We start from the raw sequence: 14709 nt of genomic DNA, 5'->3' as shown, positions 1-14709 counted from the left end.
ACTGCCAATAAGAATTTTGACTTTTGAGTGCACTTTGTGCTTAAAAATTATTTTGTCACTCAAAAGTGTCAAAAAAGCGTTTTCGGATCTGAGTATGACTGTTTTGAATTTTCAACCTACAATGTGACAAAAAATAACACTTTTTTAAACTGCCAATGAGAATTTTGACTTTTGAGTGCACTTTATGCTTAAAAATCATTTTGTCACTCAAAAATGTCAAAAAAGCGTTTTCGGCTCTGAGTATGACTTATAGATTTTCAACTTACAATGTGACAAAAAATAACACTTTTTTAAACTGCAAATGAGAACTATGACTTTTGAGTGCACTTTGTGCTTAAAAATCATTTTGTCAGTCAAAAGTGCCAAAAGTGTCAAAAAAGCCTTTTTGGCTCTAGATATGATTGTTTGGACTGCTCAACTAACAATGTGACAAAAAATAACACTTTTTTAAACTGCCAATGAGAATTTTGACTTTTGAGTGCACTTTATGCTTAAAAATCATTTTTTCAGCCAAAAGTGACAAAAGTGTCAAAAAAAGCGTTTCCGGCTCTGGATATGACTTTTGAATTCTCAACTTAAAATATGACAAAAAATAATACTTTCTTTAAATTGCGAATGAGAACTTTGACTTTTGAGTGCACTTTGTTCTTAAAAATCATTTTGTCACTCAAAAATGTCAAAAAAGCTTTTTCGGATCTGAGTATGACTGTTTTGAATTTTCAACTTACAATGAGACAAAAAATAACACTTTTTTAAACTGCCAATGAGAACTTTGACTTTTGAGTGCACTTTATGCTTAAAAATCATTTTTTCAGCCAAAAGTGACAAAAGTGTCAAAAAAGCGTTTTTCGGATCTGAGTATGACTGCTTTGAATTTTCAACTTACAATGTGACAAAAAATAACACTTTTTTAAACGGCCAATGAGAATTTTGACTTTTGAGTGCACTTTATGCTTAAAAATCATTTTGTCACTCACAAATGTCAAAAAAGCCTTTTCGGCTCTGAGTATGACTTATAGATTTTCAACTTACAATGTGACAAAAAATAACACTTTTTTAAACTGCAAATGAGAACTTTGACTTTTGAGTGCACTTTGTGCTTAAAAATCATTTTGTCAGTCAAAAGTGCCAAAAGTGTCAAAAAAGCCTTTTTGGCTCTAGATATGATTGTTTGGACTGCTCAACTAACAATGTGACAAAAAATTACACTTTTTTAAACTGCCAATGAAAATTTTGACTTTTGAGTGCACTTTATGCTTAAAAATCATTTTTTCAGCCAAAAGTGACAAAAGTGTCAAAAAAAGCATTTCCGGCTCTGGATATGACTTTTGAATTCTCAACTTAAAATATGACAAAAAATAATACTTTCTTTAAATTGCGAATGAGAACTTTGACTTTTGAGTGCACTTTGTTCTTAAAAATCATTTTGTCAGTCAAAAATGTCAAAAAAGCGTTTTCGGATCTGAGTATGACTGTTTTGAATTTTCAATTTACAATGTGACAAAAAATAACACTTTTTTAAACTGCCAATGAGAATTTTGACTTTTGAGTGCACTTTATGCTTAAAAATCATTTTGTCACTCAAAAATGTCAAAAAAGCGTTTTCGGCTCTGAGTATGACTTATAGATTTTCAACTTACAATGTGACAAAAAATAACACTTTTTTAAACTGCAAATGAGAACTTTGACTTTTGAGTGCACTTTGTGCTTAAAAATCTTTTTTTCAGTCAAAAGTGCCAAAAGTGTCAAAAAAGCATTTACGGCTGTGGATATGACTGTTTTGACAGCTCAACTTACAATGTGACAAAAAAAAAAACTTTTTTAAACTGACAATGAGAATTTTGACTTTTGAGTGCACTTTATGCTTAAAAATCATTTTTTCAGCCAAAAGTGACAAAAGTGTCAAAAAAAGCGTTTTCAGCTCTGGATATGACTTTTGAATTCTCAACTTACAATGTGACAAAAAATAATACTTTCTTTAAATTGCGAATGAGAACTTTGACTTTTGAGTGCACTTTGTTCTTAAAAATCATTTTGTCAGTCAAAAATGTCAAAAAAGCGTTTTCGGATCTGAGTATGACTGTTTTGAATTTTCAACTTACAATGTGACAAAAATAACACTTTTTTAAACTGCAAATGAGAACTTTGACTTTTGAGTGCACTTTGTGCTTAAAAATCATGTTTTCAGTCAAAAGTGCCAAAAGTGTCAAAAAAGCATTTACGGCTCTGGATATGACTGTTTTGACTGCTCAACTTACAATGTGACAAAAAATATCACTTTTTTTAAACTGCCAATAAGAATTTTGACTTTTGAGTGCACTTTGTGCTTAAAAATCATTTTGTCACTCAAAAATGTCAAAAAAGCGTTTTCGGATCTGAGTATGACTGTTTTGAATTTTCAACTTACAATGAGACAAAAAATAACACTTTTTTAAACTGCCAATGAGAATTTTGACTTTTGAGTGCACTTTATGCTTAAAAATCATTTTGTCAGTCAAAAGTGTCAAAAAAGGGTTTTCGGATCTGAGTATGACTGTTTTGAATTTTCAACTTACAATGTGACAAAAATAACACTTTTTTAAACTGCAAATGAGAACTTTGACTTTTGAGTGCACTTTGTGCTTAAAAATCATGTTTTCAGTCAAAAGTGCCAAAAGTGTCAAAAAAGCATTTACGGCTCTGGATATGACTGTTTTGACTGCTCAACTTACAATGTGACAAAAAATAACACTTTTTTTAAACTGCCAATAAGAATTTTGACTTTTGAGTGCACTTTGTGCTTAAAAATCATTTTGTCACTCAAAAATGTCAAAAAAGCGTTTTCGGATCTGAGTATGACTGTTTTGAATTTTCAACTTACAATGAGACAAAAAATAACACTTTTTTAAACTGCCAATGAGAATTTTGACTTTTGAGTGCACTTTATGCTTAAAAATCATTTTGTCAGTCAAAAGTGTCAAAAAAGGGTTTTCGGATCTGAGTATGACTGTTTTGAATTTTCAACTTACAATGTGACAAAAATAACACTTTTTTAAACTGCAAATGAGAACTTTGACTTTTGAGTGCACTTTGTGCTTAAAAATCATGTTTTCAGTCAAAAGTGCCAAAAGTGTCAAAAAAGCATTTACGGCTCTGGATATGACTGTTTTGACTGCTCAACTTACAATGTGACAAAAAATAACACTTTTTTTAAACTGCCAATAAGAATTTTGACTTTTGAGTGCACTTTGTGCTTAAAAATCATTTTGTCACTCAAAAATGTCAAAAAAGCGTTTTCGGATCTGAGTATGACTGTTTTGAATTTTCAACTTACAATGAGACAAAAAATAACACTTTTTTAAACTGCCAATGAGAATTTTGACTTTTGAGTGCACTTTATGCTTAAAAATCATTTTGTCAGTCAAAAGTGTCAAAAAAGCGTTTTCGGATCTGAGTATGACTGTTTTGAATTTTCAACTTACAAAATGTGACAAAAATAACACTTTTTTAAACTGCAAATGAGAACTTTGACTTTTGAGTGCACTTTGTGCTTAAAAATCATGTTTTCAGTCAAAAGTGCCAAAAGTGTCAAAAAAGCATTTACGGCTCTGGATATGACTGTTTTGACTGCTCAACTTACAATGTGACAAAAAATAACACTTTTTTTTAAACTGCCAATAAGAATTTTGACTTTTGAGTGCACTTTGTGCTTAAAAATCATTTTGTCACTCAAAAATGTCAAAAAAGCGTTTTCGGATCTGAGTATGACTGTTTTGAATTTTCAACTTACAATGTGACAAAAATAACACTTTTTTAAACTGCCAATGAGAATTTTGACTTTTGAGTGCACTTTATGCTTAAAAATCATTTTTTCAGCCAAAAGTGACAAAAGTGTCAAAAAAGCGTTTTCGGATCTGAGTATGACTGTTTTGAATTTTCAACTTACAATGTGACAAAAAATAACACTTTTTTAAACTGCCAATGAGAATTTTGACTTTTGAGTGCACTTTATGCTTAAAAATCATTTTGTCACTCAAAAATGTCAAAAAAGCGTTTTCGGCTCTGAGTATGACTTATAGATTTTCAACTTACAATGTGACAAAAAATAACACTTTTTTAAACTGCAAATGAGAACTTTGACTTTTGAGTGCACTTTTTGCTTAAAAATCATTTTGTCAGTCAAAAGTGCCAAAAGTGTCAAAAAAGCCTTTTTGGCTCTAGATATGATTGTTTGGACTGCTCAACTAACAATGTGACAAAAAATTACACTTTTTTAAACTGCCAATGAAAATTTTGACTTTTGAGTGCACTTTATGCTTAAAAATCATTTTTTCAGCCAAAAGTGACAAAAGTGTCAAAAAAAGCGTTTTCAGCTCTGGATATGACTTTTGAATTCAAAACTTACAATGTGACAAAAAATAATACTTTCTTTAAATTGCGAATGAGAACTTTGACTTTTGAGTGCACTTTGTGTTTAAAAATCATGTTTTCAGTCAAAAGTGCCAAAAGTGTCAAAAAAGCATTTACGGCTCTGGATATGACTGTTTTGACTGCTCAACTTACAATGTGACAAAAAATAACACTTTTTTTAAACTGCCAATAAGAATTTTGACTTTTGAGTGCACTTTGTGCTTAAAAATCATTTTGTCACTCAAAAATGTCAAAAAAGCGTTTTCGGATCTGAGTATGACTGTTTTGAATTTTCAACTTACAATGAGACAAAAAATAACACTTTTTTAAACTGCCAATGAGAATTTTGACTTTTGAGTGCACTTTATGCTTAAAAATCATTTTGTCAGTCAAAAGTGTCAAAAAAGCGTTTTCGGATCTGAGTATGACTGTTTTGAATTTTCAACTTACAATGTGACAAAAATAACACTTTTTAAACTGCAAATGAGAACTTTGACTTTTGAGTGCACTTTGTGCTTAAAAATCATGTTTTCAGTCAAAAGTGCCAAAAGTGTCAAAAAAGCATTTACGGCTCTGGATATGACTGTTTTGACTGCTCAACTTACAATGTGACAAAAAATAACACTTTTTTTAAACTGCCAATATGAATTTTGACTTTTGAGTGCACTTTATGCTTAAAAATCATTTTGTCACTCAAAAATGTCAAAAAAGCGTTTTCGGCTCTGAGTATGACTTATAGATTTTCAACTTACAATGTGACAAAAAATAACACTTTTTTAAACTGCAAATGAGAACTTTGACTTTTGAGTGCACTTTTTGCTTAAAAATCATTTTGTCAGTCAAAAGTGCCAAAAGTGTCAAAAAAGCCTTTTTGGCTCTAGATATGATTGTTTGGACTGCTCAACTAACAATGTGACAAAAAATTACACTTTTTTAAACTGCCAATGAAAATTTTGACTTTTGAGTGCACTTTATGCTTAAAAATCATTTTTTCAGCCAAAAGTGACAAAAGTGTCAAAAAAAGCGTTTTCAGCTCTGGATATGACTTTTGAATTCAAAACTTACAATGTGACAAAAAATAATACTTTCTTTAAATTGCGAATGAGAACTTTGACTTTTGAGTGCACTTTGTTCTTAAAAATCATTTTGTCAGTCAAAAATGTCAAAAAAGCGTTTTCGGATCTGAGTATGACTGTTTTGAATTTTCAACTTACAATGTGACAAAAATAACCCTTTTTTAAACTGCCAATGAGAATTTCGTCTTTTGAGTGCACTTTATGCTTAAAAATCATGTTTTCAGCCAAAAGTGACAAAAGTGTCAAAAAAAGCGTTTTCGGCTCTGAGTATGACTTATAAATTTTCAATTTACAATGTGAAAAAAAATAACACTTTTTTAAACTGCAAATGAGAACTTTGACTTTTGAGTGCACTTTGTGCTTAAAAATCATGTTTTCTGTCAAAAGTGCCAAAAGTGTCAAAAAAGCATTTACGGCTCTGGATATGACTGTTTTGACTGCTCAACTTACAATGTGACAAAAAATAACACTTTTTTTTAAACTGCCAATAAGAATTTTGACTTTTGAGTGCACTTTGTGCTTAAAAATCATTTTGTCACTCAAAAATGTCAAAAAAGCGTTTTCGGATCTGAGTATGACTGTTTTGAATTTTCAACTTACAATGTGACAAAAATAACACTTTTTTAAACTGCCAATGAGAATTTTGACTTTTGAGTGCACTTTATGCTTAAAAATCATTTTTTCAGCCAAAAGTGACAAAAGTGTCAAAAAAGCGTTTTCGGATCTGAGTATGACTGTTTTGAATTTTCAACTTACAATGTGACAAAAAATAACACTTTTTTAAACTGCCAATGAGAATTTTGACTTTTGAGTGCACTTTATGCTTAAAAATCATTTTGTCACTCAAAAATGTCAAAAAAGCGTTTTCGGCTCTGAGTATGACTTATAGATTTTCAACTTACAATGTGACAAAAAATAACACTTTTTTAAACTGCCAATGAAAATTTTGACTTTTGAGTGCACTTTATGCTTCAAAATCATTTTTTCAGCCAAAAGTGACAAAAGTGTCAAAAAAAGCGTTTCCGGCTCTGGATATGACTTTTGAATTCTCAACTTAAAATATGAAAAAAAATAACACTTTTTTAAACTGCAAATGAGAACTTTGACTTTTGAGTGCACTTTATGCTTAAAAATCATTTTTTCAGCCAAAAGTGACAAAAGTGTCAAAAAAAGCGTTTTCAGCTCTGGATATGACTTTTGAATTCAAAACTTACAATGTGACAAAAAATAATACTTTCTTTAAATTGCGAATGAGAACTTTGACTTTTGAGTGCACTTTGTTCTTAAAAATCATTTTGTCAATCAAAAATGTCAAAAAAGCGTTTTCGGATCTGAGTATGACTGTTTTGAATTTTCAACTTACAATGTGACAAAAATAACCCTTTTTTAAACTGCCAATGAGAATTTCGTCTTTTGAGTGCACTTTATGCTTAAAAATCATGTTTTCAGCCAAAAGTGACAAAAGTGTCAAAAAAAGCGTTTTCGGCTCTGAGTATGACTTATAAATTTTCAATTTACAATGTGAAAAAAAATAACACTTTTTTAAACTGCAAATGAGAACTTTGACTTTTGAGTGCACTTTGTGCTTAAAAATCATTTTTTCAGTCAAAAGTGCGAAAAGTGTTAAAAAAAAGCATTTACGGCTCTGGATATGACTGTTTTGACTGCTCAACTTACAATGTGACAAAAAATAACACTTTTTTTAAACTGCTAATAAGAATTTTGACTTTTGAGTGCACTTTGTGCTTAAAAATTATTTTGTCACTCAAAAGTGTCAAAAAAGCGTTTTCGGATCTGAGTATGACTGTTTTGAATTTTCAACCTACAATGTGACAAAAAATAACACTTTTTTAAACTGCAAATGAGAACTTTGACTTTTGAGTGCGTTTTGTGCTTAAAAATCATTTTTTCAGTCAAAAGTGCCAAAAGTGTCAAAAAAGCCTTTTTGGCTCTGGATATGACTGTTTTGACTGCTCAACTTACAATGTGACAAAAAATTACACTTTTTTAAACTGCCAATGAAAATTTTGACTTTTGAGTGCACTTTATGCTTAAAAATCATTTTTTCAGCCAAAGGTGACAAAAGTGTCAAAAAAAGCGTTTCCGGCTCTGGATATGACTTTTGAATTTTAAACTTAAAATGTGACAAAAAATAACACTTTCTTTAAATTGCAAATGAGAACTTTGACTTTTGAGTGCATTTTATGCTTGAAAAACATTTTGTTAGCCAAAAGTGTCAAAAAAGCCTTTTTGGCTCTGGATATGATTGTTTGGCAGCTCAACTAACAATGTGACAAAAAATTACACTTTTTTAAACTGCCAAAAAGAATTTTGACTTTTGAGTGCACTTTATGCTTAAAAATCATTTTTTCAGCCAAAAGTGACAAAAGTGTCAAAAAAAGCGTTTCCGGCTCTGGATATGACTTTTGAATTCTCAACTTACAATGTGACAAAAAATAATACTTTCTTTAAATTGCGAATGAGAATTTTGACTTTTGAGTGCACTTTATGCTTAAAAATCATTTTGTCACTCAAAAATGTCAAAAAAGCGTTTTCGGCTCTGAGTATGACTTATAGATTTTCAACTTACAATGTGACAAAAAATAACACTTTTTTAAACTGCAAATGAGAACTTTGACTTTTGAGTGCACTTTGTGCTTAAAAATCTTTTTTTCAGTCAAAAGTGCCAAAAGTGTCAAAAAAGCATTTACGGCTCTGGATATGACTGTTTTGACAGCTCAACTTACAATGTGACAAAAAAAAAACTTTTTTAAACTGACAATGAGAATTTTGACTTTTGAGTGCACTTTATGCTTAAAAATCATTTTTTCAGCCAAAAGTGACAAAAGTGTCAAAAAAAGCGTTTTCAGCTCTGGATATGACTTTTGAATTCTCAACTTACAATGTGACAAAAAATAATACTTTCTTTAAATTGCGAATGAGAACTTTGACTTTTGAGTGCACTTTGTTCTTAAAAATCATTTTGTCAGTCAAAAATGTCAAAAAAGCGTTTTCGGATCTGAGTATGACTGTTTTGAATTTTCAACTTACAATGTGACAAAAATAACACTTTTTTAAACTGCAAATGAGAACTTTGACTTTTGAGTGCACTTTGTGTTTAAAAATCATGTTTTCAGTCAAAAGTGCCAAAAGTGTCAAAAAAGCATTTACGGCTCTGGATATGACTGTTTTGACTGCTCAACTTACAATGTGACAAAAAATAACACTTTTTTTAAACTGCCAATAAGAATTTTGACTTTTGAGTGCACTTTGTGCTTAAAAATCATTTTGTCACTCAAAAATGTCAAAAAAGCGTTTTCGGATCTGAGTATGACTGTTTTGAATTTTCAACTTACAATGAGACAAAAAATAACACTTTTTTAAACTGCCAATGAGAATTTTGACTTTTGAGTGCACTTTATGCTTAAAAATCATTTTGTCAGTCAAAAGTGTCAAAAAAGCGTTTTCGGATCTGAGTATGACTGTTTTGAATTTTCAACTTACAATGTGACAAAAATAACACTTTTTTAAACTGCAAATGAGAACTTTGACTTTTGAGTGCACTTTGTGCTTAAAAATCATTTTTTCAGTCAAAAGTGCCAAAAGTGTCAAAAAAGCATTTACGGCTCTGGATATGACTGTTTTGACTGCTCAACTTACAATGTGACAAAAAATAACACTTTTTTTAAACTGCCAATATGAATTTTGACTTTTGAGTGCACTTTGTGCTTAAAAATCATTTTGTCACTCAAAAATGTCAAAAAAGCGTTTTCGGATCTGAGTATGACTGTTTTGAATTTTCAACTTACAATGAGACAAAAAATAACACTTTTTTAAACTGCCAATGAGAATTTTGACTTTTGAGTGCACTTTATGCTTAAAAATCATTTTGTCAGTCAAAAGTGTCAAAAAAGGGTTTTCGGATCTGAGTATGACTGTTTTGAATTTTCAACCTACAATGTGACAAAAAATAACACTTTTTTAAACTGCCAATGAGAATTTTGACTTTTGAGTGCACTTTATGCTTAAAAATCATTTTGTCACTCAAAAATGTCAAAAAAGCGTTTTCGGCTCTGAGTATGACTTATAGATTTTCAACTTACAATGTGACAAAAAATAACACTTTTTTAAACTGCCAATGAGAACTTTGACTTTTGAGTGCACTTTATGCTTAAAAATCATTTTTTCAGCCAAAAGTGACAAAAGTGTCAAAAAAGCGTTTTTCGGATCTGAGTATGACTGCTTTGAATTTTCAACTTACAATGTGACAAAAAATAACACTTTTTTAAACGGCCAATGAGAATTTTGACTTTTGAGTGCACTTTGTGCTTAAAAATCATTTTGTCAGTCAAAAGTGCCAAAAGTGTCAAAAAAGCCTTTTTGGCTCTAGATATGATTGTTTGGACTGCTCAACTAACAATGTGACAAAAAATAACACTTTTTTAAACTGCCAATGAGAATTTTGACTTTTGAGTGCACTTTATGCTTAAAAATCATTTTTTCAGCCAAAAGTGACAAAAGTGTCAAAAAAAGCGTTTCCGGCTCTGGATATGACTTTTGAATTCTCAACTTAAAATATGACAAAAAATAACACTTTCTTTAAATTGCGAATGAGAACTTTGACTTTTGAGTGCACTTTGTTCTTAAAAATCATTTTGTCACTCAAAAATGTCAAAAAAGCTTTTTCGGATCTGAGTATGACTGTTTTGAATTTTCAACTTACAATGAGACAAAAAATAACACTTTTTTAAACTGCCAATGAGAACTTTGACTTTTGAGTGCACTTTATGCTTAAAAATCATTTTTTCAGCCAAAAGTGACAAAAGTGTCAAAAAAGCGTTTTTCGGATCTGAGTATGACTGCTTTGAATTTTCAACTTACAATGTGACAAAAAATAACACTTTTTTAAACGGCCAATGAGAATTTTGACTTTTGAGTGCACTTTATGCTTAAAAATCATTTTGTCACTCACAAATGTCAAAAAAGCCTTTTCGGCTCTGAGTATGACTTATAGATTTTCAACTTACAATGTGACAAAAAATAACACTTTTTTAAACTGCAAATGAGAACTTTGACTTTTGAGTGCACTTTTTGCTTAAAAATCATTTTGTCAGTCAAAAGTGCCAAAAGTGTCAAAAAAGCCTTTTTGGCTCTAGATATGATTGTTTGGACTGCTCAACTAACAATGTGACAAAAAATTACACTTTTTTAAACTGCCAATGAAAATTTTGACTTTTGAGTGCACTTTATGCTTAAAAATCATTTTTTCAGCCAAAAGTGACAAAAGTGTCAAAAAAAGCGTTTCCGGCTCTGGATATGACTTTTGAATTCTCAACTTAAAATATGACAAAAAATAATACTATCTTTAAATTGCGATTAGAACTTTGACTTTTGAGTGCACTTTGTTCTTAAAAATCATTTTGTCAGTCAAAAATGTCAAAAAAGCGTTTTCGGATCTGAGTATGACTGTTTTGAATTTTCAATTTACAATGTGAAAAAAAATAACACTTTTTTAAACTGCAAATGAGAACTTTGACTTTTGAGTGCACTTTATGCTTAAAAATCATTTTTTCAGCCAAAAGTGACAAAAGTGTCAAAAAAAGCGTTTTCAGCTCTGGATATGACTTTTGAATTCAAAACTTACAATGTGACAAAAAATAATACTTTCTTTAAATTGCGAATGAGAACTTTGACTTTTGAGTGCACTTTGTTCTTAAAAATCATTTTGTCAGTCAAAAATGTCAAAAAAGCGTTTTCGGATCTGAGTATGACTGTTTTGAATTTTCAACTTACAATGTGACAAAAATAACCCTTTTTTAAACTGCCAATGAGAATTTCGTCTTTTGAGTGCACTTTATGCTTAAAAATCATGTTTTCAGCCAAAAGTGACAAAAGTGTTAAAAAAAAAGCATTTACGGCTCTGGATATGACTGTTTTGACTGCTCAACTTACAATGTGACAAAAAATAACACTTTTTTTAAACTGCCAATAAGAATTTTGACTTTTGAGTGCACTTTGTGCTTAAAAATTATTTTGTCACTCAAAAGTGTCAAAAAAGCGTTTTCGGATCTGAGTATGACTGTTTTGAATTTTCAACCTACAATGTGACAAAAAATAACACTTTTTTAAACTGCAAATGAGAACTTTGACTTTTGAGTGCGTTTTGTGCTTAAAAATCATTTTTTCAGTCAAAAGTGCCAAAAGTGTCAAAAAAGCCTTTTTGGCTCTGGATATGACTGTTTTGACTGCTCAACTTACAATGTGACAAAAAATTACACTTTTTTAAACTGCCAATGAAAATTTTGACTTTTGAGTGCACTTTATGCTTAAAAATCATTTTTTCAGCCAAAGGTGACAAAAGTGTCAAAAAAAGCGTTTCCGGCTCTGGATATGACTTTTGAATTTTAAACTTAAAATGTGACAAAAAATAACACTTTCTTTAAATTGCAAATGAGAACTTTGACTTTTGAGTGCATTTTATGCTTGAAAAACATTTTGTTAGCCAAAAGTGTCAAAAAAGCCTTTTTGGCTCTGGATATGATTGTTTGGCAACTCAACTAACAATGTGACAAAAAATTACACTTTTTTAAACTGCCAAAAAGAATTTTGACTTTTGAGTGCACTTTATGCTTAAAAATCATTTTTTCAGCCAAAAGTGACAAAAGTGTCAAAAAAAGCGTTTCCGGCTCTGGATATGACTTTTGAATTCTCAACTTAAAATATGACAAAAAATAATACTTTCTTTAAATTGCGAATGAGAACTTTGACTTTTGAGTGCACTTTGTTCTTAAAAATCATTTTGTCAGTCAAAAATGTCAAAAAAGCGTTTTCGGATCTGAGTATGACTGTTTTGAATTTTCAATTTACAATGTGAAAAAAAATAACACTTTTTTAAACTGCAAATGAGAACTTTGACTTTTGAGTGCACTTTATGCTTAAAAATCATTTTTTCAGCCAAAAGTGACAGAAGTGTCAAAAAAAGCGTTTTCAGCTCTGGATATGACTTTTGAATTCTCAACTTACAATGTGACAAAAAATAATACTTTCTTTAAATTGCGAATGAGAACTTTGACTTTTGAGTGCACTTTGTTCTTAAAAATCATTTTGTCAGTCAAAAATGTCAAAAAAGCGTTTTCGGATCTGAGTATGACTGTTTTGAATTTTCAACTTACAATGTGACAAAAATAACCCTTTTTTAAACTGCCAATGAGAATTTCGTCTTTTGAGTGCACTTTATGCTTAAAAATCATGTTTTCAGCCAAAAGTGACAAAAGTGTCAAAAAAAGCGTTTTCGGCTCTGAGTATGACTTATAAATTTTCAATTTACAATGTGAAAAAAAATAACACTTTTTTAAACTGCAAATGAGAATTTTGACTTTTGAGTGCACTTTGTGCTTAAAAATCATTTTTTCAGTCAAAAGTGCGAAAAGTGTTAAAAAAAAGCATTTACGGCTCTGGATATGACTGTTTTGACTGCTCAACTTACAATGTGACAAAAAATAACACTTTTTTTAAACTGCCAATAAGAATTTTGACTTTTGAGTGCACTTTGTGCTTAAAAATTATTTTGTCACTCAAAAGTGTCAAAAAAGCGTTTTCGGATCTGAGTATGACTGTTTTGAATTTTCAACCTACAATGTGACAAAAAATAACACTTTTTTAAACTGCAAATGAGAACTTTGACTTTTGAGTGCGTTTTGTGCTTAAAAATCATTTTTTCAGTCAAAAGTGCCAAAAGTGTCAAAAAAGCCTTTTTGGCTCTGGATATGACTGTTTTGACTGCTCAACTTACAATGTGACAAAAAATAACACTTTTTTAAACTGCAAATGAGAACTTTGACTTTTGAGTGCACTTTGTGCTTAAAAATCATTTTGTCAGTCAAAAGTGCCAAAAGTGTCAAAAAAGCCTTTTTGGCTCTAGATATGATTGTTTGGACTGCTCAACTAACAATGTGACAAAAAATTACACTTTTTTAAACTGCCAATGAAAATTTTGACTTTTGAGTGCACTTTATGCTTAAAAATCATTTTTTCAGCCAAAAGTGACAAAAGTGTCAAAAAAAGCGTTTCCGGCTCTGGATATGACTTTTGAATTCTCAACTTAAAATATGACAAAAAATAATACTTTCTTTAAATTGCGAATGAGAACTTTGACTTTTGAGTGCACTTTGTTCTTAAAAATCATTTTGTCAGTCAAAAATGTCAAAAAAGCGTTTTCGGATCTGAGTATGACTGTTTTGAATTTTCAATTTACAATGTGACAAAAAATAACACTTTTTTAAACTGCCAATGAGAATTTTGACTTTTGAGTGCACTTTATGCTTAAAAATCATTTTGTCACTCAAAAATGTCAAAAAAGCGTTTTCGGCTCTGAGTATGACTTATAGATTTTCAACTTACAATGTGACAAAAAATAACACTTTTTTAAACTGCAAATGAGAACTTTGACTTTTGAGTGCACTTTGTGCTTAAAAATCTTTTTTTCAGTCAAAAGTGCCAAAAGTGTCAAAAAAGCATTTACGGCTCTGGATATGACTGTTTTGACAGCTCAACTTACAATGTGACAAAAAAAAAAACTTTTTTAAACTGACAATGAGAATTTTGACTTTTGAGTGCACTTTATGCTTAAAAATCATTTTTTCAGCCAAAAGTGACAAAAGTGTCAAAAAAAAGCGTTTTCAGCTCTGGATATGACTTTTGAATTCTCAACTTACAATGTGACAAAAAATAATACTTTCTTTAAATTGCGAATGAGAACTTTGACTTTTGAGTGCACTTTGTTCTTAAAAATCATTTTGTCAGTCAAAAATGTCAAAAAAGCGTTTTCGGATCTGAGTATGACTGTTTTGAATTTTCAACTTACAATGTGACAAAAATAACACTTTTTTAAACTGCAAATGAGAACTTTGACTTTTGAGTGCACTTTGTGCTTAAAAATCATGTTTTCAGTCAAAAGTGCCAAAAGTGTCAAAAAAGCATTTACGGCTCTGGATATGACTGTTTTGACTGCTCAACTTACAATGTGACAAAAAAATAACACTTTTTTTAAACTGCCAATAAGAATTTTGACTTTTGAGTGCACTTTGTGCTTAAAAATCATTTTGTCACTCAAAAATGTCAAAAAAGCGTTTTCGGATCTGAGTATGACTGTTTTGAATTTTCAACTTACAATGAGACAAAAAATAACACTTTTTTAAACTGCCAATGAGAATTTTGACTTTTGAGTGCACTTTATGCTTAAAAA

This window comes from Oryzias latipes, chromosome 10 (genome assembly GCF_053564925.1).
Source record: "Oryzias latipes strain Hd-rR chromosome 10, Olatipes_Hd-rR_3.1".
Classification (NCBI taxonomy): domain Eukaryota; kingdom Metazoa; phylum Chordata; class Actinopteri; order Beloniformes; family Adrianichthyidae; genus Oryzias; species Oryzias latipes.
The sequence above is the reverse complement of the archived record's forward strand: the minus strand, read 5'-3'. Positions refer to the sequence as shown.